General features: G+C 37.8%; 1 long non-coding RNA gene across 1 annotated transcript; it reads left to right on the plus strand.

Moving 5' to 3' along the window:
* Positions 1–83: 83 nt before the first annotated feature.
* LOC140342030 (uncharacterized) lies at positions 84–5,799 on the plus strand. Its single transcript, XR_011922977.1, has 3 exons — positions 84–224; positions 982–1,064; positions 5,721–5,799. It is a non-coding gene; the product is annotated as an uncharacterized lncRNA (long non-coding RNA).
* Positions 5,800–25,723: the final 19,924 nt, after the last annotated feature.

The raw sequence follows: 25,723 nt of genomic DNA on the forward strand, positions 1-25,723 counted from the left end.
GGGCCTGATTTTTTAAAGCTCTCCAAGACTGGAGAGGATGCACTTTCATCAGTGAAGCTGGATGATCCAGCAAACTAGTGCCTGTGGCACATGTGAATTTGGGTCTGATCTGCCTTCTGCACCGAGGACAATATTCCCAAGCAGTACATCACTTCTCTGCAGCTATAAAAGTTGATCCTCTCTGTATTAGAGCATATCTCTGCAGAGCACAGGCTTACAGACAGGTACTTGTTATATTTCATTTAGTTACTTTGTAGTCATATGGCTTGGTCTTTGCTCTGATATGCACTGTCAGCTATAGGGCCCTTTATAGAGAGGTGTGAGCACTTCCAAAACATGTCCAATCAACTCAATTTACCAAAAATGGCTTCTAAGGTGTAGAAACATCTCAACAGCAATCAAGAGAAATGGGAGACACCTAACTTTAATCTTATAAAAAATTAAAAATATGCATCAAGAGCTCTCCTACAACATGGTACTTTGTTTCAAGAATTTAAAAGTTCCCAAGACTAGAGAGAATACACTTTCATCAGTGAAGCTGGGTGATCCAGAAAACCGGGATTGGATTTGGTCCAGGATTCAGAGCATTTTTTAGCAAATAGCAAATGACTGAAAAAATCTGTTCCAGGTTTGCTTCTTAGATGAAAGTATCCTCCAGCCTTGGAGAGCTTTAATTAATCTGGCCCTAAACATTGGTTAATGCTGATCTTCAACTTTTAATGTTTTCCATGGACAGTGGAGTTTGAGAGAAAGAGGCAGTACAAGAAGCAAATCTGAATGCAGGTTGAATGATACCCATCAGACTGAGGACACATAGTAGTGTCCAGTGAGGGAAATCTTTGAAATAAAGTTGAATATTGGAACATAGTTAGATTTGTTTTATATTTTGACGACCTATTTTTTCCTGGTATTATTGGATATAGCTATGCTTTAAAATAAAATAAAGAAAATTTGTAATATACTTTGTTTTATATTTCACAGCAAAAAGATTTGCAGAACGCTTTAAAGGATATAACCCGTGCCATACATCTGCGTCCAGACTCTCCGGAACCATACATAATCAGGTTAGTATGTCTTAAGTGCATAACATTTTATTGTTAATTAGTGGGAAAATAGTGATTTAAAACATTTCTAAATAAATGTGATAAATCATTTTGACATAGAATTTATTAGGAAGGCTGTTAGCCCAGAGAGGTTTATGTTAATGCGGTTATGATAAATGACCACTGGGTGGCGCAAGAGAGCTTTTAACTTGGCTTGTAATATATATAAATCCTAAAGCCCCAAGGAAAGTCCCAAAATTCAATTTATAGTGATTTATTTTAGCATTCGTTTTAGCATCAATGCAGTTATGTGAAAACAATATAAAATAAACAAATCTACCTACTAAAAATTCAAATCAATTGATAATGTTTCTCCTGGATATATATAGAATATTATAGAAAAAAGTGTAAAAACAAAACATACATTTATGAAGACAGACTTGTGTGGTTATCTGTTTTTAGTGATAGTTTAGTGATAACATACAATAAAAACAGATTTTAAGTAACCCAGTTTAATACATTTAGGTTCCTCAATGAGCTCAGGCAGCAAATGGAGCAAAAATATTCTAACCAAATTGGTTTGTGCTCAGACAGAGTATGAAAATGTTTTGAGCTGGTCTTAGGCCTTCTGCCTTAAGTCTTTTGAGACAGTGTAATCATTTTTATAGATATTTGCTTGGTTACATACATGTATGTGTTGAGACTATTTGCATTATAACTAATGTATTTCTCTAGAGTTTTCTTTACCAATGCATTGTTGTACAGAGGCAGCAAGTCACCTAAGTGGTTATCACTTGTGTAATATGTTGTTGGGTACCTCCAATTCCCAACAGCAATGGGTTGAATTGAATTTCAGTTGAATTTCTACCATCAATATGTACAAAGTGTTGTAGCAGCATATTGGCTACGTCTAGCTCTTGTGTATTATGGTACCTGAATTCTCAACTTCTAATATTGTCCAATGTGCAAAGGCAACAAGTCAGCCAAGTTTATGAGCATTAGTAGTGTCTGAGTCCTCAGTTCAGTCCTACAAGGGACTTGCTCTCTTAGATTTTATTGGAGTTGTCGTCTTCCATTGGTTTCCTACCAGAAACCCAAAACATACCATTGGTCTAACTGGCATCTTTCCAAAACGTGGTTTTCCTGTGTCTTATGTTATCTTGATAGGAACGAACCCTGATAAGTACTACATAACATCTCAGTGTTATATCAATGAGAGAAATAAACTGGGTCTTTTAAAAAAATCTGTAATCCATAAATGTTTTCAGTTGCAAAAACAGTCAGATCTGTTTAATATGTAAAGAGATTTGTGATGTGTCACAGAATTAGATAGCAGTATTTTTTAGTATAAACACTTAATGAGCCTGAACTTGTAAAAGACTGCACGGCACAGCTCTTTTCATTTTAAATTAGCACTTACTATATAAATAGGTCTCCTTATGGAGACATCTTGAGACTAAGCTGAGAGAGGAGGCGTGTGCAGCATTTATATATAAAACTTCAGCCTGCGGATTAATCTCTCGCCTTAAGTGAAGCCTCAAAGCTGCATTTTTATTCTTAGTAAAATCTTATGTTTAGCAAAGCACACCCTTCCCATTTTCCTATCCTGCAGTTCCATGCATGTCCCCATACAACCCAGGCTTTTGATAACTGGCCATTGTACACAGGTAAAGTGCCTTTGTGTCTACAGAGATACAATAAATGAGGGACAAAGAAATGTTACAAATGACTACTCTCATTTATTATTATGCATTTTTTAAAATTTTTTGGTTCTCAAAATATCAGGTGAGCCAAATGGGATCTCCAGAGATCTCCTAGTTTGCTTTAAATGAACTTAAAGCCTTCTCGGTGCCAGGTATTTCTAGGCTGTACATTTTTTGCCCTTGTCTTGAGCGGTTTTAGGTCATTGTCTGTCTGGTAATGTTTGTTACAGGTTTGTGAGTAGACCAATCCATTCATAGCGTTCTTTGCAGGAAGACATTGGCCCTGATTCATTAAAGCTCCCCAAGGCTGGAGAAGATGCACTTTCATCAGTGAAGCTGGGTGATCCAGCAAACCTGAAATAGATATAGTCCAGGACTGAAAACGACTTTAAAAATCCATTTCAGGTTTGCTGGATCACCCAACTTCGCCAATGAAAGTGTATCCTCTCCATTCCTGGAGAGCTTTTATAAATCGGGCCCAATATGTCCTCTTCCAAAATCTGGCTTGACTAATGTTGTCAAATAACCTATCTGCAAGGTACTGCTTACAGAAGACTTTTTAAAGCTCTGCAAATTTTTTATTTATCACGGTTGTCCTCCATGTGCCTGCTCCATTAAGAAGGCTAAATTAGCATTGGCCTTTCTATATTAGATTCTCACTTCTTTAAATGTTCCTTCATTGTAGAAATACAGTATGCTCAGGTTGTTTCATTCTCTTGCATCATTATCTATGTCAGCTTTGATTATGGATAATGCTGCCTAGGATGAGAATACCATCTACCTCTTCTAGCATGTCTGGCTCTGTGCTGATTGTCTCAGTGTACCATGTAAGATATACTGGGGCTTTCATTGCTGATTCCCCTGTAAAGATACTAGCTGACTGTCATACTGACCCTTTTACATAGATTCAAATATTAAGTCCCACTTGCCGCTTGCTATGTGAAAGTAAAGCTGCAGGAGACAGGCAGGAAACTATTAACTCCTAAAGTGTATATATTCTCTATCAACATACTTCTCCTGTTTGTTCCTTTTTGGTCTGTTAAATATACAGTTAAAAATATATTAACAATAGTAGGGGTATCTTACTTACTTGTAGTGACTTGTAGTGTTTAGGGGAACACACTGTGAAGAAAAATCAGAGATAGTATACCCCTACTAATGTTATTATTGTACATAAATATTTCAATACCATACCTGTCTTTGATAGACAACTCTAAGATTATATGTAATACAGTAATAGATTCTGCCGGGGGGCCGGACCGGCCAGAGCCGTGGACCATGTTCCCTGTACATATGTCAGGCTTGGGGAAGTGGGCAGAACAACACACCCACTCTTCCATTGCAGGCTCAGATCTGCGATGGGAGAGTGGGCGGGGTTATTTATGCCATCATGACGTCACGTTCAGTGGCATCATGATTGCATAACCCCGCCTACTCTCGTATCGGCCCAGTCCCTCTGCCAAATTTTATATCAGAGTGTGGCCACTGACTGGAAAAGTTTGCCCACCCCTGTACTATGCTTTTATTCATATAGACTGTACAGTCTACAAACTAAACCCCTGAGGAAGCCAATCGTGGCAAAAGGCATCGGGTTAAACTAGACTGTTTAAGTTCATACGCTGTGAACTTGCTAGGAACACTTCTGTCTAGTACAAATATTCCAATCCCGTGATGATGCAACGGAACTTCTGATATTTTATATGACTGTGTTATAATTATTTATAAAGCATTTTTATCAATACATAATTAATATTTCAAACATATTCAGCCCTCTTCTTTCTCTAGTTTCTTAAATACACTCAACAATATCAAGCTATCTATGATATACTAGAGAGTACGGGAATTCCCCCCACTATACCATTGTAAAACTTGGTTGTACTTCAAAGTCTTTTCAGTGTAAATGGTGGGGTGGTAGCTCACTTACACACAAATGTAATAGTTAAAGAAACAAAACAATCAGGAAAGGCCAAATGTTCCCTTTAATTTCTACTGATTATCTTGCTTCATTATTATTTTTATATTGTTTTTATTACCTATTATATGTATAGCCCTGATAAAGGGGATATTTTAGTGTTTTGAAATGTGTTGGCATAATAATGCTACCAAAAAATAAAGTTTCTGTCCATGATCTTTTTTGATTAGCAGTAGTTTGCGTCTCCTGGCATTCTCTCTACCTACTTTTCATTTGCAAAAATCTGTGCAACCAGATATATGTTGGGTGGATTTAATGACCTTTGAGCTAAAGTCCAACCCTTCTTTCACATCTGAGTTTACAACTCTCCATAAAGGAATCTTTCTTTCTTGGGGAAAACATTATTGGGGTATAAAGTACAGGGCCAAATTATGTGGGCTTCTCTCAGTTTTCAGGTGTTTCCAGTGACAAATGCTATTACAGATTACAAAGCAAGCTTACATGGCTGTAATGGTCAAGGGTCCACATATTGGTCGTATACTGTATGCATTCATCTCTCTGTACTGGTATTGTTTATGTTATTGCTTCTAGCTGGAATCTGATTACTCTGGCAAACTTTAAAATGTTTCTGAAAGTTATAGAACCTTAACCAGGAACATGGCATTTTTGATTTCTTTAAAGTGTTGTAACTGTTTAAAAAAACACAGAGGTTTAAAATAAAAGTAGAAGTGACTTTACTAAATATTATGAAATAAGGATCATAGTAGAATAAGATTAACCAGCACATAATTTTGATTAAAAGCAATTTAATTTTCCTTTTTCTTGCCAATAAACATCAGAAATACCATATAGAGACGGTCAAGAGTTTTTTTTTTCCTCAAGGTGTAAGTCATGTAAAAATGGATAATTATGTGTTCCTTATATATATTTGGTTTTAATGAGAGCCACAGGGTACAGGCAGTGTAATCGGTTCAGAAAGGTCACATTTCATTATGACTCTGCTGTTATTAACAAATAAAGGTCATGCTGGTCATTAGCGATTGGAATGTCTGTCTCCTGCAGGGGACAGTATCTGTATGAGATGAAGAGATATGGTCTTGCCAGCTTCTGCATTCACCATGCTGCTGAGATGACTCAAGGTAGGCAGTGTTGTCATTATAATTATATACTTATACTGCATTTGAACAGACAATATATACAGCTGCCCAATGTACCGATTGAACTATGTAAAGAAAGAACGGGTTTAAATCAGTAAAGCTTAACTTCAGCCAACTTCATGCCCAGAATAAATACATATAAGAGAGCTGTTTAACTTGCATAGGATTTTTATATCTGTACATCTTGTCCTGAGGTCTGCACAGCCCGACCTGCCTGTAAAGCAGGGCTGGTGACCTGCTTTGTCACTTTTGCAATAAGGTAACACTTACAGGTCTTGTTCCTTTTTTAGCCTGTAACTGGACTGTGAAAGAGAATTTGTAACACCTCTTTGTCACTCCTATCAGTATGCCCCTTGTTAGCAGATGAGCACTGCAACTCAAATGATATGATATATGATTCATTTGGTCTACAGACAACACAACCATCTAAAGCTGCGTACACACGGCAAATTTTTCTCGCCCGATAATCGGTATCGGCCAATTATCGGGCGAAAATCTGCCGTGTGTACAGTCGGTCGTCGTCCATTGTCCGACGACCGTCCTGGCGGATCCATGGACGATGGACGACGACCGATCCTAATGAAAGGGAAGGGGAGAGCGCGCAGCAGGGTGCCGCTCCGTCGCTCTCCCCCTCCCCTCTCCATAGAGCATGAACGGTGCTGTATGTACAGCATCGTTCATGCATCGTGCAGTCTTTTCTCGTTGGAAAGGATCGTGAAAGATCCTTTCCAACGAGAAAAATTGCACGTGTGTACGCAGCTTAATTCTTCATAAATCATGATGCAAATAATTTCCACACTGTTATCTTAGAATGTATACAATTCATACATTCACAGTATCGAAAACAATACAATATGGTATTCATTGTTAATGCTGAATTATAATGGCTTTGTATATACTTTCATAAGCCACTTTATTAGGTGCAACATGCTAGTATTGGGATGGATCCCTTTTGTCTTTGGAACTGCCATCATTTTTATGGCATAGATTCAACAAGGTACTGGAAGTGTTTCTTAAATATTTTAGTCCATAATGACATGATAGCACCATGCAGTGCTGGCAGATTTGTCTACTGCACAACCATGATTGGAATCTCCCATTCCACCACATCTCAATGATACCTTACTGCAGTGGTTGCCAACTTTTTGGAGTTCACCAATCACTAATTTCACTGCCCCCAGACCGCACATGTGTGGGGAGCTGTGTGTAACTTAAAGGGGAAGAAACTTCCCTTAGACTGATGTCATGATGTCAGAAGCTGCCCACTCCAGAAACACAACCCGCCCACCGCCCTAAGCCTGGGATCAATACGGAAGACATGGTCCGCGGCTCTGGCTGGTGCGCCCCCCCAGCAGGGTCCTTCTCCTGCCAGAGCCGTGGACCATCAACATTTTTTCACAGACCACCGGTTGGCAACGGCTGTTCTACTGTTCTACTGGACTGAGATGTACTGACTGGAGGCCATTTGAATATAGTAAATTCATTGTTATGTTCAAGATGATTTGATAGCTGTGACACTTTCATTGTTCTGCTCAAAGTAGCCATCAGAAGATGAGTACACTGCATTATTAAAGGGATGGCCATGGCAGTTAAGTTAAATTAAAGAGAGAGTGCTCGGTTTATATAAAATAACAGGGCATACTCTGAATATGCTTTATATTCCAGAACAACATAAAAACCTTGATTATATCTACTACAACAACACAGAGTGGCATAGCAAACTGTGCCCAACTTTGAAATAGTCGACATGTTTATGCAGATAACAAAGTCAGTCGGATATATTCAGAATATACCAGGTAAAGTGATGGAAGGGCGCTAAAATCTGTCTTTGGTTGGCTTCTGGAAAGGAATATGGAATAAAGTGGTACCATTTGGCAAAAAAAAAAATGGTTACTACATCTATCGTCATTCTGTTTCCATAGCTTCACTGTGGAATACAGCTGCCAGTGCAGTTTGTATAATTTCCACTGCAGGGGGAAGTGAGTCAAGCCAAGACTAGGGCGAGCAGGAAAAAGTATTCTGTAACCTCATAAACATATTGCAGTACTCTCCGCCAATAGCTTTGAACTGACGGACAGAACCATAAACGATGAACCAGGGTGGCAGCTAGAATAGTGCATTTAGGACAGCCGAAGTCCAGATCAGCGTGTGTTTGTGTCCCCTCAGTGGTTCTGAAAACCCTGTAGGCCCGGTGAATAATTTTGTATTGTGTTTCCCTCCATATTTCATTCACCATTGCTTTGCAGACTGTTTGATATCCCTGGACTACAATAGGAACAATATCTCCTATATTTAATTCCTTTCCCCATCTACACATATTTGTTTTCGCCAGAGATCCATGAAAATAATCCTGAATCATCTTATAGATTTCTGAGATGGGCGGGGGGGGAAAGAAAAAGAAGAATGAAAAGGAAAAATAAAAGTCGTAAATAAAGATAGAAATAAATTAAGTTAAATTAAAGAGAGAGTGCTCGGTTTATATAAAATAACAGGGCATACTCTGAATATGCTTTATATTCCAGAACAACATAAAAACCTTGAATATATCTACTACAACAACACAGAGTGGCATACCAAACTGTGCCCAACTTTGAAATAGTCGACATGTTTATGCAGATAACAAAGTCAGTCGGATATATTCAGAATATACCAGGTAGAGTGATGGAAGGGCGCTAAAATCTGTCTTTGGTTGGCTTCTGGAAAGGAATATGGAATAAAGTAGTACCATTTGGCAAAAAAACGGTTAATACATCTATTGTCATTCTATTCTGCATCCATAGCTTCACTGTGGAATACAGCTGCCAGTGCAGTTTGTATAATTTCCATTGCAGGGGGAAGTGAGTCAAGCCATTTGAGAAGCAGCGCACACCTGGCTGCCAAAAGAAAGCCCGAGATCCTCTTCCTCCTACCTCTACCTGGTAGAGTTTCTGTCAACTCATCCCAGCACCCGAATAAACACAGACTGGGGCAAGCAGGAAAAAGAATTCTGTAACCTCATAAACATATTGCAGTACTCTCCGCCAATAGCTTTGAACTGACGGACAGAACCATAACCGATGAACCAGGGTGGCAGCTGGAATAGTGCATTTAGGACAGCCGAAGTCCAGATCGGCGTCTGTTTGTGTCCCCTCAGTGGTTCTGAAAACCCTGTAGGCCCGGTGAATATTTTTGTATTGTGTTTCCCTCCATATTTCATTCACCAATGCTTTGCAGACTGTTTGATATCCCTGAACTACAACAGGGACAATATCTCCTATATTTAATTCCTTTCCCCACCTACACATATTTGTTTTCGCCAGGGATCCATGAAAATAATCCTGAATCATCTTATAGATTTCTGAGATGGGCAGGGGGAGAGTAGAAATAGCAGATTGTCATAGCGATTATGTTGCAGCACCCCCTGCACATCCGATACTTTAGACTTGATATAACTAGTTACCTGTAAATAATAAAAGAGATGGGGAAGAAATGTTTGAGAAGACAGTTTAGCCCTTAATTCCCTGAACGTCAACAAACGGCCCATTTCAGGGTTGAATAAATCGCTTTTTATAACAATTTTCTGTAAGGAAATACATGGGCCGGCACCTTGCCATATAAATTTCACAAACAGCTTATTAAGATGCTTAATAGCATTGGTATGGTCTGTAAGGGATAGAGAAGCTTGGAGAAGGACATCATTTTAATCAGATGTATGTGGCCAAAGAACGAGAGCAGAAGATTGTGTCACATCTCCAATTCACGCTGAATTTTGGTCATTAAAGGTGGATAATTTAGTGCATTAATTGATGTTGGGTGTTTCCCTGTCCGTATACCTAGATAAGTGATGTGGTCTTTCCCAATTAGGATGGAGGAACTACGATCCCAATCGTTTTTTCTGGAATTGGTGAGAGGGAGAATTTCACTCTTGTCTATATTTATTTTAAAACCTGAACAAGATTCCAATTGGGTAAAGGTATGTTGAATAGAAGTAAGATCTGCTGATGGGTCTGAGGAAAAGAGAAGGATGTCATCTGCAAATAATGCTGCCTTTAGTCTAATTTTAGAGAGCTGTAACCCTTGGAGCTCTGAAGATTATTCAAAAAATCGAACCAGTGGTTCAATCGCTAGGTTGAAGAGCAGTGGGGAAAGTGGGCAGCCTTGCCTGGTGCCCCTCTCTAGCCTAATGATTTTCGATAGAAACCCTGGGGTATGAACTTTTGCATATAGTGTGTTTATATATAGCCAAAAGCAGGAACAAAAAACGGTCCACAGAAACCTATCCATTCCAGAACAGAAAAAAGCCAGGCGACATCCACAGAATCAAATGTCTTTTCGGCGTCTATACTAATTATAGCAATGTCTTCCTGTGGGTGTCACCTTGCATAGTCCAGGGCCACCAACACTTTACAAATATTGCTCACTGTCGAGCGTCTGCAGACAAAACCCACTTGGGATGGAGAAATCAACCTAGGTAAGATCAAAGCAAGCCTGTTGGCCAGGATCTTTGATAGAGTCTTGGCATCCAGATTAATCAAAGAAATTGGGCGATAGGATTCTGGGTGTCTAGGGTCTCTGCCTTTTTTAGGGAGCACTTTTACATACGATTCCATACCTGAGGATAAGTACGTACCCTGATGCCACATGGATTGGTACAGACTGAGCATGTCCCCAAGAACATTTTGGCTCATCATCTTATAAAGCTCGGCTGTGTAGCCATCTGGACCTGGGGACTTGCCATTAGTCAGTTCTTTAATGGTGGACAGTATCTCTTGATCCATAAGCGTGGGCAGGGAAATAGCATTAAAATTCACTGATTCAGATATAGTTTTACCCATTTTTTTGGCATAAAGACCAGTATAAAAATCTGCTAATCTAGAGTTGATTTGCGCGGGGTCTGTCAATAAAGCCCCAGTGGGAGACAGTAGGGACAATATACCTTGATTAATGTGTGGTGAACGGTGAGGTTAGTTAGTGAAGGTTAGCTAGCATCTTGCCCGCTTTGTTCCCAAACTTGTGGAAGCGCAATCTAGTATACCTTTGTGTGAATTGTTGGTACTGCTCCAACCCATCATCAAATTCTTTCTTAGCCTGCATCCAACATTCTTTAGCTGTTTGGGACAGAGAATGTGTAAGAGTTTGTTGGGCTTGTCTAGCTTATGCAATGCTCAGAAATAGCTGTCATTTACCCGTTTTTTCCATTTGGTAACAAATTGTATAATTCAGCGACCCATCCCAGAACAATCTCAGATCATCTCTGTGCACACCATTCGTGGCCACGAATGTATGCCACGCAGAATGTAATTCTGCCTGAAAAGCATGATCAGTATATAGAAAAGAGGGATATCGGCATAAAATGACGTCACCCTTAGGGAAGGAGGTAGATAGCACTAGCTGGACAGGGGAATGTTCCGAGATTGCAATGACCTAGACCTTTACAGTTTGCACGAAATTAAGTAAGGGAGTGGAACAGAACAGGTAATTCAGGCGGGCGTGAGAAGAGTGGACTGGATAAAAAAAGGTAAATTGACGCTCCAGTGGATACCGCTGCCTCCATACATCATGAAACTGCAACTAATCGACCCATGTCTCCAGGTGCATGGAGACGGGATCCAGATGCATTTGAGCCCTCCGTGCCACCAAGATTCCTGCCCGTCTATCCTCTCCTTCATTCATGACCATGTTGAAGTCCCCTCCCACAACCTTGTACGATGTTGGATCTTGAGAGATCCACTGTGTCAATTGCTAAAAAAAAGGAAGCTGTGGATGAGTTAGGTGCATAAACATTGTGAACAGAAATCAGCAAATCAGCAAATTCCATTGTGGCTCTGAGAATCCTACCTTCCCTATCTGATTGAGAGGAAACAACCTTACCCTCTAATTTTTTATGAAGCAACAGAAGTACTCCTGCTTTAGTCTGTATCTTTTAAACTGATCCTTAATATAATGCTGATGTGTTGGATTTTAAACTACCATTAATCTACTTTGAAACTTAGTCTTATTTCAGTGCACTGAGGACGAAAGTTCACCTTTGAAGCATTCCTCTGAAAATAGAGTGTGACAAATTTGTTAAGGGCATGAATTAAAACAAAGTAATATCATTTATAAGAAAAAATTTTTGTTCAAAGTGACTTGGTTGAAGCACAGCCAGAAGGCATATGAATAAAATAATAATCTTTTAAACTGTGTCTAAAATTATTACAGTAAAGTCTGCCACGCAGCAATGACTTTTCTCCACCTTGTAAAAATGGTTTAAACTACATCAGTTCTGAGTAACTTTGAAATGGGAACAGTCATATGTATATAAGGTTGTTCTGAGGTTTAAGCATTCACTTACAGTCAGCTGTTAATAATTTCTCATGTAAAATGTAATGTAATTACAGCTTAAACTTAATTACAGAGCTTATACTTAAAAACTAATGCAGTATTTACCTTAAAGCATAACTGTCAATAAATAAAAGTTACATTTACCTCTACAGCTGAAATGCCATCTGTAGCCAATACGTCCCGCGCCATCCCCTCATCCTTCTTCTTTACAACGTTGGTTGCAAAGAAGATGTGCATGCGTGAGATCTGCACTTATTTTTTACATTCCAGGAAAGCCCCTTCTGTACATGCTCGGTCAAGTGGGTCTTTCCTGAAAATGTAAAAATAAAAGTGCTGATCTAAAAAATCAAAAAATTTACATAATATAAATGGTTTGCCACCCTTTTTTATAATGTGAAACATTTGAAACGTGATAATAGGTCCACTTTAAGGCTTAACTCTTGAGGCAGTTTTTTTCTATATAAACACAGTTTGTGTTTTCTAACCTGACACGGGTCCTCTTCTGTCTCCTTGTGCAGAGTGACTGGTCTTGTATCTGCCCCCATCCTGTAGTTATTTGCAGGCAGCCCCATGGGGAAATTATTTGAACTGAAGTTCACTTAAATCTACAACTGGCCAGCATTTTCAGACATAAATCTTAATAGAAGCAGTAAAATCCTCCTTAGCATTACCAACTTTTAACTTAAAAAAACCCAACCTAATTCACCCAAACATATTATTCCTTTAGTGTAAAGAAAAAGAAGCATGTACAAAGTCATTCCTTCGGTGAGAGATACAGCAAGTATCTCACATAACCTAATATTTAAAATGATGTTATCAATGTGCTGTGTTATAAAATTGTTTTGCACAATATATGTTTGATCTCTTTGGATTCTACAACAATTCAACACAACAAACTGTTAAAATATCACTTTCTGCTCTTCTACCCACAGCTTGGTGTAACGGCGCAGATGCTAACAAACCGAGGTGTTGTTCACCAGTTCATGGGGAAGTTGCCCAATGCCATGAGAGATTATCAATCAGCAATTGCAGCCAATCCAGAATATGCCCTGGCTTATTTTAATGCAGCTAATTTGTATCTCCACAATCGTCAGTTCTCACAGGTAATGTCTACAAATGAAACAATGAAATTACTGTAATGAACCACAATTGGTTCTTTGCCACAATGGTTTTTTTTAAGAGCGCTGCAATTCTCTAGCATTCTAAATCTTCCTTCACAATGCTATCACTGATTTGTATAGTGTTCCCTAAAGAAGGTAAATGTACATAGGGGGACAGTTTTAATAGTGGCATGTCTGGTTTACCCAGCATGCACCATACATTTTTGAATCATTTGCCTATGGTATAAAAAGCACATTTCCAAGCATCTGAATTTACTTTTGTTTTTATTATGTATCAGTACATAAATAAAATGACCATAAAGTGCCTTTGATGCATAAATGAAATTTTCAAAGTACCTTCATTCTGTCCCAGGAACCCCAAGTTGACATATGCAAGTGACCGTCACAGAAAGTCTAGCATAAATAATATGAAAAAATTGAAATAATATTTACATTATATATATTTCTTTAAGTTTACTGTCCTATACTTAAATTACTTTTTATTTATCTCCTGCAACATTCAATATAAATGATGCCAGTGAATTCTGGAAAATGTAAGAGAATCAAGGTTCAATGGGCATGATTTACCAGAGCTCCCCAAGGCTGGAGATCCAGCAAACCTGGAAAGGATCTGGTCCAGGATTCAAAACATTTGTTAGCAAAAAGCCAATAACTTTAAAGAAATCCATGATGCACTTTGGAACGTAAGGAAGAAGTGCCTTTGCAATGTTGTAAGGAACAGAGGCATTTCGGAGAGTGTAAAAAATGAGGAAATCCACTTCCTGTAAGTCCAGTCATGGGACATGGAAGACAAACTTTGCTTGGTGTGAGTCCAGGGGCTTTAACATGAGTTTTTATGTAGTATGAATCTTATTTTTCTTTTGGAACTGTTTGGAACTGATCTTTTTTTTTTCTCTGATTGAGGCCTTAATGCAAAAGGTCACCTGTGTGGTTTTCGTAGTTAAATCCCATCTATGCCTGTAGAATTGAATTGAGCACTTTAAGACGCTTTATTGGTGTTTTATGCATGGACTGGATTTTGCCTTCGAGACTTTAGCTGCCTTTGGATTTTTTTTTTTTTTAAATATGACATCCAATCAACCAATACCATACAATGAGAAAATACCAAATATTAAGTATCATTTGGTACATATATCACTTAAATAACTCTATACAAACATCAACATATGTGAACATCACACTTTTATGACCCCTCGGAGGTCAAAACATTTTTCTATTATTATAACTCAAAAATAGGGGAACCAAAGAAATACCAGTGGATAAATAAGGGGGGATGAGGTAATGAGGAGGGGGGGCATGCAACTATACTTACAGGAAAGAAAAAGGGGGGGGGGTAAAGGGTTGTAGTGTGAGGTAAAATTTATATAAACACGCTTTAAAAAATAAATACATTTTCCCCTCAGTGCAATAGTAGATGCAACCTTATTGCTGGAGTGCAAGATACTCTGCAGACCAAATAAACCGTTACCAGTAAAACCAGGTGTGTGTGTTTTTGGATTTTGATGTTTCATCAGTTGCCATCAATCTTCCATTGCCTTGATGTTGTCTACCCTATGTATAAATTGTTTCATAGTCAGTGGCACTATCTGTTTCCATAAAGCCAGGATACATGGCTTTGTGGTATTTAGTAAATGGTGCAGTAAAGAAGAACAGTACTTTTTCCTGGACATGGTGTAGATATGGAGCACTACCAACTCCTGTTTATTATGAATGGATACGTTCGTACGTTTTTTCATGGTATTTGCTACCTCTTTGCAATAGGGCTGCAGGAGTGGGCAGCTCCAAAATATATGTAATAACGTGCCAGGGGCCTTTTTGCAGCACCAGCAGAGAGAGGTGGTATGGGGGTACATCTTAGCAGGACAACTGGTGTTCTGTACCATTGTGTAAGTATTTTGTAATTTGTTTCCTGGTACTGGTTACTAATAGAGATCTTGTGGCCATAGTGAAATAGTAATTCTCTCTGCTGTTCTGAAAAATGTCCCTTTTCCACCCGTCTATATACGTGGGTTTATGCACATAATATTGTGATAATAACAATTGTTATGTATAGGATAAGGTACCTCTCACTGGACCATCTTTCGGGGTCCCATGTTTGCTCCAACACCGTGAGTGACCTACTAAATTGTTGCAGGGCAGGTAAGGAGCATAGAAAATGTTTGAGCTGCGTTGTTCCCTAGATTGGGTAGTGAATATTCATTCTGCAACTGGACCTCTGATATCCATGCGTCTGAAGAAATTAATGGCCTAGCCCAGCTAATCCTTATTCATCTCCAGTCCCAGAAAATGGGATCTGTGAAACTAGGTGTGAATTCTGAGTGTCATATGACAGAAGACATTGGGGATGGGTAAAGCTCAACTTTTGAGTCACATAGAAATTAAGCAATCATTTGTAGAGTTTCTCTGATAAGTGAATGCTTTCTAGCATTTAGCAACTGTGTCAGGTGGTGACCAAGCTAGTAAGTGTATAAGTATAGGCAAAAAAGTGTCTTTTAGTTGGGTCCAGCCCTGCCTTTGGATTTTGACTTAAAGACTTGGTTGTGGCTTTTTAAATCATTGCGTTATTCCTACTTTTCCTGACCTAACAAAAAAGTTTTGGCTTTGCATACATTATTATATTATCCATACATATCCCATCATTCATTGGTTTGGAGCAGCCAGAAAAATAACCAATGAATGGGTATTTTAGGTAACTTCTAGTTTGATATCTGTCTTTGCATTATTCAGATAGGCTGAATATCACTTCAAAACTTTGGTGTTGCAGCAAACTTGTAACTGATTTTAATATTTGATCGTACTTACAATGATTTCCAGTGACATATTTTGAGCTGTATTCATTAGTGCTTTTCTGTACAAAGTAGTTTTTATCTAGTATTAATAATTTGTTTAGAAAAAAAAGCTGTTTTACATTTTAAATACATCTCTCTTTGTCAGTCAGTGATAAGAGATTTGAAGGGGGCTGGCTTTGCCCACACACATCTGTTTTATGTTTATCTAATTTGTAAAATCAATTATTCTCTTGTATTTTTATTTTTGCCGCTTGAATAATTTAGCAGCAAGCCAGTCTTCTGTCACTTATCCTTGGCTCATTTGTCAACGCAATTCAAAGATTTTATTTCTTTATTTTGCAGGCGAAGGAATACTACTCTCGAGCCATGGAGTTAGATCCTAGCAATGAATCGGTTGCTCTGAACAGAGGCATAACAAACATGCTTTTACAAGACGTACAGGGAGCGCTTGAAGACTTCCATATGGTTATTGATTTGTGCCCGGTATCCTCTGCTGCATACTTCAATCGTGCTAGCCTACATAATACTTTACAGCAATATGAAGAAGCTGAAAGTGACATATCACAGGGTATGCCTATTTGTTATGCTTATGAATTAAAGTTTTAAACCATGGAAAAGCATTGTCTTACATAGCAGTCTGAGACAATAGGTAAGAATTTAGGATGCCCTGTAAGTGGATTCATAATATAGAGTTAGAAGTACATTGAGTAAGATCTGCTACTACTATAGATTTGGTGCTAAAGCTTATGAGTGGAGTCATGGAAATAAAAAGAAAGCAGTTGATGGTGGACGTTATGTTTACTCCAGCATGATAACATGCCACAAAGCTCAAATCATGTCAAACTGGTTTCCTGAATATGACAACGAGTACCTTTTAGGATGTGGTAAAACCAGGACATTTGCATCATGAATGTGCTGCCAACAAATCTGCAGTGATTGCATACTACTTCTGTACTGTGCTGGGAAATGTATAATATAAATATAGTATATATAATATATAACATATGTGCCTTTATGACCTCTAAGAATTGCAGTGCTTGTTATGCCAGTCCAGTTACTTCAGTACTTTGAGACTGTAATCCAGAAATATTCAGATTAGGAATTCACTTTTCTGCATGCTTACTTTGGTTGAATGACTCAGAACGTATTTAAACCAGATACAAGTGGGCAATTAACATACCCAGGCTGAGGGCAACCGTGGCAGCCTACATAGTGCTCTCACCACAAGTTAACCTTTAAGCATTAGAAATATAGGAGAAATTACCAAATAAAGTTATGGGAGTTAAGTATATCCAAGGTGATAGTTTACAGATTAGCTTTTCTTAACATGGGGAACCCTTTAAAAAACAATTCATGTCTTCAGGGAACCCCTTATATAATTACTATAGCCACAGTATATTAGTATGATGGTCAATAGGAAGAATGTTTCTTATTACAAATGCTACACTTTTAAGATAATTTGACGCACACCGTAATTAGGATAAAAGTTGTGAACTTCATTGATTATAGTATTTTCAAGTAAAGAGATCGCCAAATAACTTCAAAGCAAATCATAAAGGGTACAAAAGCAAAAAGATACAGGACTTTACAGGCAGTGAATATTATAAAAATTATCATAAAGCTTTTTTTTCCTTCATTAAAAAGCGACAATTAAAATATACATGCCTCTTCCCCTTCACCAAGTTTCTGGAAGAGTCTAAAGGTGCGTACACACTTCCAATTTTTATCGTTCCAATCGAACGACGAACGATCGATTGGGCAAAAAATCGTTCGTAAAAAAGTAACCAACGACGCCGACGAACGAGGAAAGTCGCTGGAAACGAACGACCGGACCGGCGGATCGGATTGGACGACGATCGTTGAACATCGTTCGTGTGTACGGTCGTTCGTTGATCGTCCATGGGCTGAGCATGCGTAATGAACGAACGTTCGTTCACTTTCCTGTCGTGCACATAGTTCCTCTATCGCTCAAACGATCGTATCTATTGTGTGTACAATATCTACGAACGATCGTGTCGTTATCTCTATGTGCAGGATCGGTGCTATACGATCGTTCGTAGATATCGTGCAGGATCGTTCGTCGTTCGTTTTCCAACGATAATAATTGGAAGTGTGTACGTAGCTTTACTGACATTCTAACATACATGGGCTAGATACAGGGATGTTGAGATCATCCGACACATTTCGCAGACCATGTCCACTTCCTCAGGGATGTAATTGGTACAGCTAGTAGATGTATCAGCACAAAGGTACATACAGGGCACATACAGGGATGGCCGTGTCCCATATATGTTCTCCACAGTAATATTCAGTACTTCTCCAATTATTATTGTTAATGCTTACTCTATTGTGGAGTGTTAATAGGCAATTATCTTCAAAAACTAGATTCAATCAAATAATTTCATCCATAAACAGGCTTGCAATTAAAGTATTAGGAGAACCGCCATCCTCTGTGACACATGGGTGTATATATGATTTATGTATAAATCATAAAGGGTACTTTTCAAAAAAAAGTTTTTTCATATCTATGGTCACTGTACTTAATATAGGAGTTTTGTTCTTTTTTTTCAACTTATTTGTAATCAATATATTAATGGACAGTATATATTCTTATTATGGTGTACATCAAAATATCTTGCAGTAGTGACAATCATTTATATTATACTTTCCTTTAAACATAATGTGTTTATATAGGGAAGGTGGTTCTGTACATCTTCTTTATTTATTAAAGTCTGAAGGAAAAAACGTATCAACAGTATTTTTCTTTTGTAGGATAAATGCTACTGCAATGTTTTCACTTTAGAATATAATAAAAAACATAATGGGCAAATAGGAATCCTTTGTCATATGGGATTGAGTGCATATTTTAGAAAATAAATATAAAACAAAAGTTTAAAGTATATAAAATTAAACAATTGAGAAAATATAGATAACAGCACATAAAATAAAAAGGAATTTATATAATTACCAGTATCCATACAGATTTACTGTTACCAGAATTTAATCTTTTCATTGTTTAGACAACTATTTAAACCTCTCACTATTATGATTTGTTTTGCAGCTTTGATTCTTCAACCTGGAGATCCCCTGATGTACAAGCTGCGGGCAGATATCCGAGGAAAAATGGGAATGACCAAAAAAGCCATTGAGGATTATGAGCAAGCAATATATCTCCTGCAGCAAAGTGAAAAGGCTCATTAGCCCTAAGAGAAAATCCCATTCATCTTATAGACCTCACAGCAGAAACAACTGACCAGAAATCATAAAACTCCAACTGCTCATAACATTAGGAATTCATACCAAAGGAAGGAACTTTGCTGCCTGGGAATTCAGAGTCTGATTGTTCAGATGCTGCATGCTGCTTTACAGGATGTCTTCAATACTTGACTAGCTGAAATTGCCTGGCTTGTACAAACTTTCCTTTTTAGGATGTCTCTAGATCCTCTTTTTTATTATCTAATTCTATTCCAAATGTATCCTGCAGCAGATTTTTTAAGTTATATTTTTCTGTAGTATTACACCCTATTGTATCTGTGTAGATACAAGACAGCTAGATTTTATTCAATGCCATGGAAGTATCTGAATAGAAATGTGTCAGAATAAAAAAAGCAATGTAGACATTGCTGGAGATCAAACTCATTTCAATAGTTTAAAAATGATCTAAGGTGGAAAACACCTGAGATATAAGTTAGGAGTTCAGGTCAGGGCTGTCCAACTCCCTGATCTAAACTAGGTCTATAGACAGTTCCAAGGGACTGATAAACCAAAGCTGCATATGTGCCCACTCACTGATGCCATTCCCTGAATATTAGACCTGAATATTGGAATAGTAGAGGACCCCCATTATGGACATCACGGTGCAACATATGCAGCTGCACAAAGGTCCTCTGACAGTCCTCAACCAGCAGGAGCACCAATTGATAGTTGGTAAATGGAGTCATGGACTTCATAATTTTTTACTTTTTTTCCAGTCAATAAAATGTTTTTGCTGCAGTTAAGATAAATATACAAAGAGATGTGCAGGTATTTATGATAGGGTGTGATACTCTGCAGGTATATATGATGAAGTATGATTGTATCTGAATTATCTGGTATGTTGATGCATGTAAGTATCAAGAGAAAGAACAAGTGGCAATTACACACATATCATGTATACTGGATGGACACAGCTATCATGGCAACCAAAATACATCAAAAGGTGAACATAAATACCAATCACCATGCCAAAAAACCCAACCCCTGTGAAAAAAAAGGAAAGAAAAAAGGCACAGTAACTCATAACTGTTTTGCAGAGGTGCATAGATCTTTGAAATTTTGTTCTGATTGTTTGTTATGGGTTACTTTACAATTGAGCAATTATTAATGCTGAGGGTCCTGTTGCTTCCCATTTTAAAGCTGCAAAGAGCATACAATCTAAGAGAATGCAAATACAATGTATGTATATGACCTACACGTGGTTGACAGGATGTCCAGGACCAGCAGGTGTAACTATCAATTTATGACCCCCCACAGTTGGAGGACATAAGGATTTCGTGACTAGTTCTATCTATCCCCTGTCCTTGTCTTTCCCTTTTCCTCATAATTAAATTGTTTCATTTACTAGGAAAATAGTGTTACTTCATTGAGTATTTCCACACATCATATTGGGAACAGGCTCTTGTGAGATGTAGTTCTGATGGCATGTCTGGCATCGAACTGGAGAGCATTAAACGCACTGATAGAACTGACAGCCAGACAACTAGCCTAGAAGGAAAAAATATGTGTTTCTTGCTTCTTGTTTCTTTAATGCTGGGTTACTTTGAAAGATTCTTCATACGGCCCCTTAGACTTCTTTTTTTTTCCTGTTCATCCTTTCCAGGTGGCAAATAAACAATAAATAAAAATTTTTTTTTTATGTTGGTGCTGTTTCCTGTTACTAAAACAATGTTTTTGTATCTCCGTTGGATGTTCCTGAATGTATGGATACCTACCCTTTATGTCTACTGGTTGGGTTCCATTTCCTTGGTGGACTGCATCCTGTGGGAACTGGATACTACTGTTCCCGCTGTACAGAATTTCCTGCATGTAATCTGCTTTGTGTATGGAATCGTCCTAAACTCTTCTTTTGTGAAACATTACAGCTGTAATTCTGTCAATTCTACATTTCAGATAAAGATATATTTAAGCCATTCCTGTCGCCTGTTGGATGATATAACCATGTATGCACCTCCATGCATAGACAAGACAAGAGACTGTCTTGCCAGATCTTTCATTGGAGTGTTCTTTTTCCAGAACATATTTGGAAATGATACAAACTTTAATAGCTGCTATGGCACTTTTGGACACCAATACAAGGGCCATTATCTGAGTTCTCAGTACTAGAGTCTTGGCATACATAACACAAAACTATATATAGGTTCTCTACCATATTTCGCAACTCTTGCAGATAGCGAAAGGAAGACACTTTTTAGCTTAAGAAATGTGTAAAGTAATTTTCAGACCAATGACAAATATATACAAAAAATCAAATAAGTAAAAGAGTAAGTGCTATTTTTTTGCAAAAAAAACTACATTTACTTTAGGTTAGGACATTATTCATCAACTAATTAATAATATTTATTGTACAGCAACAAATAAAAAACTAAAAACTTAAATTCTTTTAAGACAGAACACGGTTGTAATGCAGTTGAACTTTAACCAATTAGTTTACAATTGTGCTGTCAATGCGTTTTAAGTATTCCCCTTTCAAATATTCTTTGACTTGCTCCAAACAATACATCTGCTTGCATCCTTACAGGAGACTAAATTAGAGGCTAGATAAAAGGTTTGTTGCTCCAAATCCAGGGAGGGTTGGTAGATATGCTGTACAGAAACATAAGGACAAAGCTACATTTACCTGAGACGCACAGGAATATCTGGATCACAGCTCAACATCCTGTAATTGCTAACAATTATCATGCCACATCTGCCTCACACAATACCCATAGCATTCCTTTACAGATACTATGGAATAAGGTTATAACTAAATAACTTGTGTGGCAGTAAAATGATTTATTAAACTTCGAATCTACATGCATGTCTAATTAACCATAAATAATAGCAGAATGCAGAAATACACTGGATTCAGACACAAATGTGACAAGACCTGAATTTTGCCTGCCATGAAATTGGTGTAACTAAAATAGAAAGCATTAAATATAATAAAACCAATAAAGAATTTTTAAAATATAATTACTGGATTTTCATAAAGTAAAAATATGGTAGATTTAATTTTCATGGGAAAATGTCCTTGTATGTCCAAATCATAGATATGTTTGTGGAAATCTGACATTTAATTTGATTATCTTATCTTATTTGCCTTCCCTGGTTCCTGCTATCTCCTTTTATTGGTATGCTAATTAAATTTGTAAATAAAACCTTTCCATTTGCTTTACATACCCAATTGTAGTTCCAGTCCAGTCCCACCATTAAGTTTTTATGCTTTTCACTGCAGTGCAGGCAGATCATGGTTGGTGGAAGCGATGGTTTACTAAGAAAAAACATTGCAGTATCCTATCTCAATACTTCGATCTTCTATCCTCAGCAGGGGTGCAGTTGGCCGGGCACTCGTGGGCACGCCGTGCCCTCACTTTTTTCGTGAATGAGACATTTACATAACAATTATGTGCATGGGCGCTTGCCAGAAAAAGTGGGCCCATTGGGCTGATGTCCCCCAGCTTCTAAACCATGGAAAGCTAAAAGTATGCAGGGAAATCAGAAGTTTCATACAGGAGATTATTCTATACAACTGCAAAAATGAAAAAAAAAGAAACTGAAATTTTGCCTTTTAATAGTTAATGGGGAAATACCTTGTGACAAGCCCATTCCAATTTTACCCCCACTCCCCTGATTGTTCATAGAGAAATCATTCAAACTATGATTATTTTTTCTTTTGGCATGGGGAAGAAAAGCAACAGGGGCAAGAGGCTGCGGGCTTTTTTCCTCATTGCCTCTGAGAACCCTCCTACATTTGGCAAAGGGTATCAATTATGTTTTGAATGTAGGAGAATTAAGTGGATCTTTTGACATTGGAATAGAGGTAATGTTTTAGCATTTCTTCTTTCTTGGAATGGTATCTATGTAAAAGAATCCTTTTGTGCTGTCATACTGAAAACTCAATACAGTCAGGACTTTGTAGTTATCTGGATTGCTCATTTGCTATCCTTCAGCAGGAGAAAAATCCAGATGATTTATGTAAAAAGGAAAATTAATATGCTTATAAAACCTCTACTTCGGTTGTAAATAAATGTTATTACTTTTATACTTCAAACTAAAGTCATGCCATTATGAAAAGACATACCACCAACCTCTAATGTAATAAGAATGGTTCACATGTCTAATCCAAGTAAAGCCATAAAAATTCAAGATGACAATGAACAAAGTATTTCCTGTTTGTGATATTCTACAATTTAATTTAAGGAAGCTGGTGTACTGTGTAAATAGAAAAAATACAGCCTGCGACAGCAGCTTTTATGCTTCCGCTAATGGATCATATTGGGCCAGATTTATCAAGGCTCTCTAAGACTGGAATGGGAGAATTTGGGTGGTCCAGTAAACCTGCGATGGATCTGGTTCAAGATTGAAAACATTTGCCAAATAACAAATGATTTTAGGAAATCAATTCCCAGTTTGCTGGTTCATCCAGGTTCCCCTATGGTAGTCTACCTTCTTCAGTCTTGGAAAGCTTTATTAAATCAGGTCCATTTCATCTAAAATTCCTCTTGCTAATAACAGATTAACCATTTTTTTATTGGAGTTAGGTAGAAAAGACAGAAAAAATATCCCAGGATGGTGGTTGGGTCATATAAACCTCTGATTGGTTGACAGTTGAGTTGCCTGTTTTAATCTAAACTAGTGGCTTTTAGGTTTAACAAATGTTCCTCTTAAAGGTGCAGGTAATACTCCAATCATTTGTGGCATGGTAGCATCACCTGCCTTATGGTAGAAACGTAAAGACATGGCAAATTAAACTACACGCCACACATTACTAGGAGGGGGGGGGGGGGGGGGGCATGTTACAACCTAATGAGAATAATCTGTCCATTATTGCTTTTAATTTATCATGAGCAAACCGCATTTTCCTGTTTCTCAAGAACGAAATGGAGTGCTCCTCATGCAATATAAACAGAGGAATGCTGCCTAAGTGCTAGTGTTTTGCTGAATATTTGTAATGTAATAATACAAGCTTTTACCTGGTCCGTAGAGCGTATAATGTTATACGAGGGAAAACCTCCTGCTCATATAGGCTACCATTCTAATGAAAGAGTTACTGTCTTCTGGGGATTGTAATTTGGTAGTGACTAATAGCATTCACTTGCCTTTCAAGACAAATATATAGTGCTTCAAAATCTAATTGTGTACTGATCAAAAAGTCCACAATGACATTTTCTGGTTTCTATGCCTATTGTCACCTATTGCCTCTGATATTACCTGCTGCCCCCAACTTATTAATGCTCAAAAGGCTATTTTAAAACAAAGTGATCACATTGTTAAAATATTAAATATTGTATCATATGTTTTAGGCAGACATATTTTTTCTATGCATTTGTTTTATTTAGGAATATGTTCTAATTATACATTTACCAAAGGACATGCCTGAGGATTATAAGCATTGTAAACATTTGTAATAGACTTTCTTGAGAGTGGAGACTAGATAACAAGGTTTTCACTTTTCAAGGACCAACAAATTAATACATTCCATGTTTGTGCCTGTTTCATCATTCATGACCATTCTCAACTATTCACCATTGTGAAGATCTGGTAAAATTCGGGAACTTAAAGCAGTGATATAGTATGTCTTATGACAGACTATACCGACAGATAAACTTCTGTGCGGTTGGATGTAAAGTGAGAGAAAGTGTAAAGTGCCAGAGCCGGGGACCACTAATGAATTCTTGAATTCTGAATTCTGCAAAATAAGAGTGCTCATTCTCAAAAAAAGTGAGGGCAGGGCATTCCCACCCATGTCGGCCCCACTACACCCCTGGTGGAGGGTCACATTCAAGAAAGGCAGGTAAGAGGCTTCCAAAGCTAATGCTAAGATCAATAGGTTAAGACTGACATCAATAGGAATTGAAGGCAAGTCTCTGAGCTTGACCCTGAAAAACCTCTTAAAATATTACAAGCTTACCTTTTTAAAGCAATCATGTCACTATAGAAAAACCTAAAAATCTAGCTTGTAACAATGGACATGACATACTTACTGTACCATTCCTGCTGCCCAAGCTCTGTTTTAATATTGAGAAAACTTCTTCTGAAGTCCTAAGAAAAACTAACATTTCAAGTAGTGTTGACCTTCTAGGCCCCTTTCATGTTTCCTGTAATGGGTTGGAAGTCAGAAGAATTTGACTGCAGGAAATATTAGTACTGCCCTGCTTCCTTTTACAGTTGTGGTTGGGTTTAAACATTTTTCTATAGGGATAGGGTTTCTTTAGGGGACTCAAGTCAAACTACCATGGTCAACTACCTTGCACAGGCTGAAAATAGCCAGCGCTATGTGATTGCCTTGATTTTTATTATAATTACACCCAGCCAAGTCTGAAAAATACATATGTATATAGATATGTATACGTACTCTTTCTGACAAATTCCAGCATTGCAGACAGGGCTTGCACAGATGATAATTACATCATTTAGCTATTGCAATATATATACCTCTTGCTCTAAAAGGAGATCAT

Source organism: Pyxicephalus adspersus, chromosome 12 (genome assembly GCF_032062135.1).
Source record: "Pyxicephalus adspersus chromosome 12, UCB_Pads_2.0, whole genome shotgun sequence".
NCBI classification, from domain to species: Eukaryota; Metazoa; Chordata; class Amphibia; order Anura; family Pyxicephalidae; genus Pyxicephalus; species Pyxicephalus adspersus.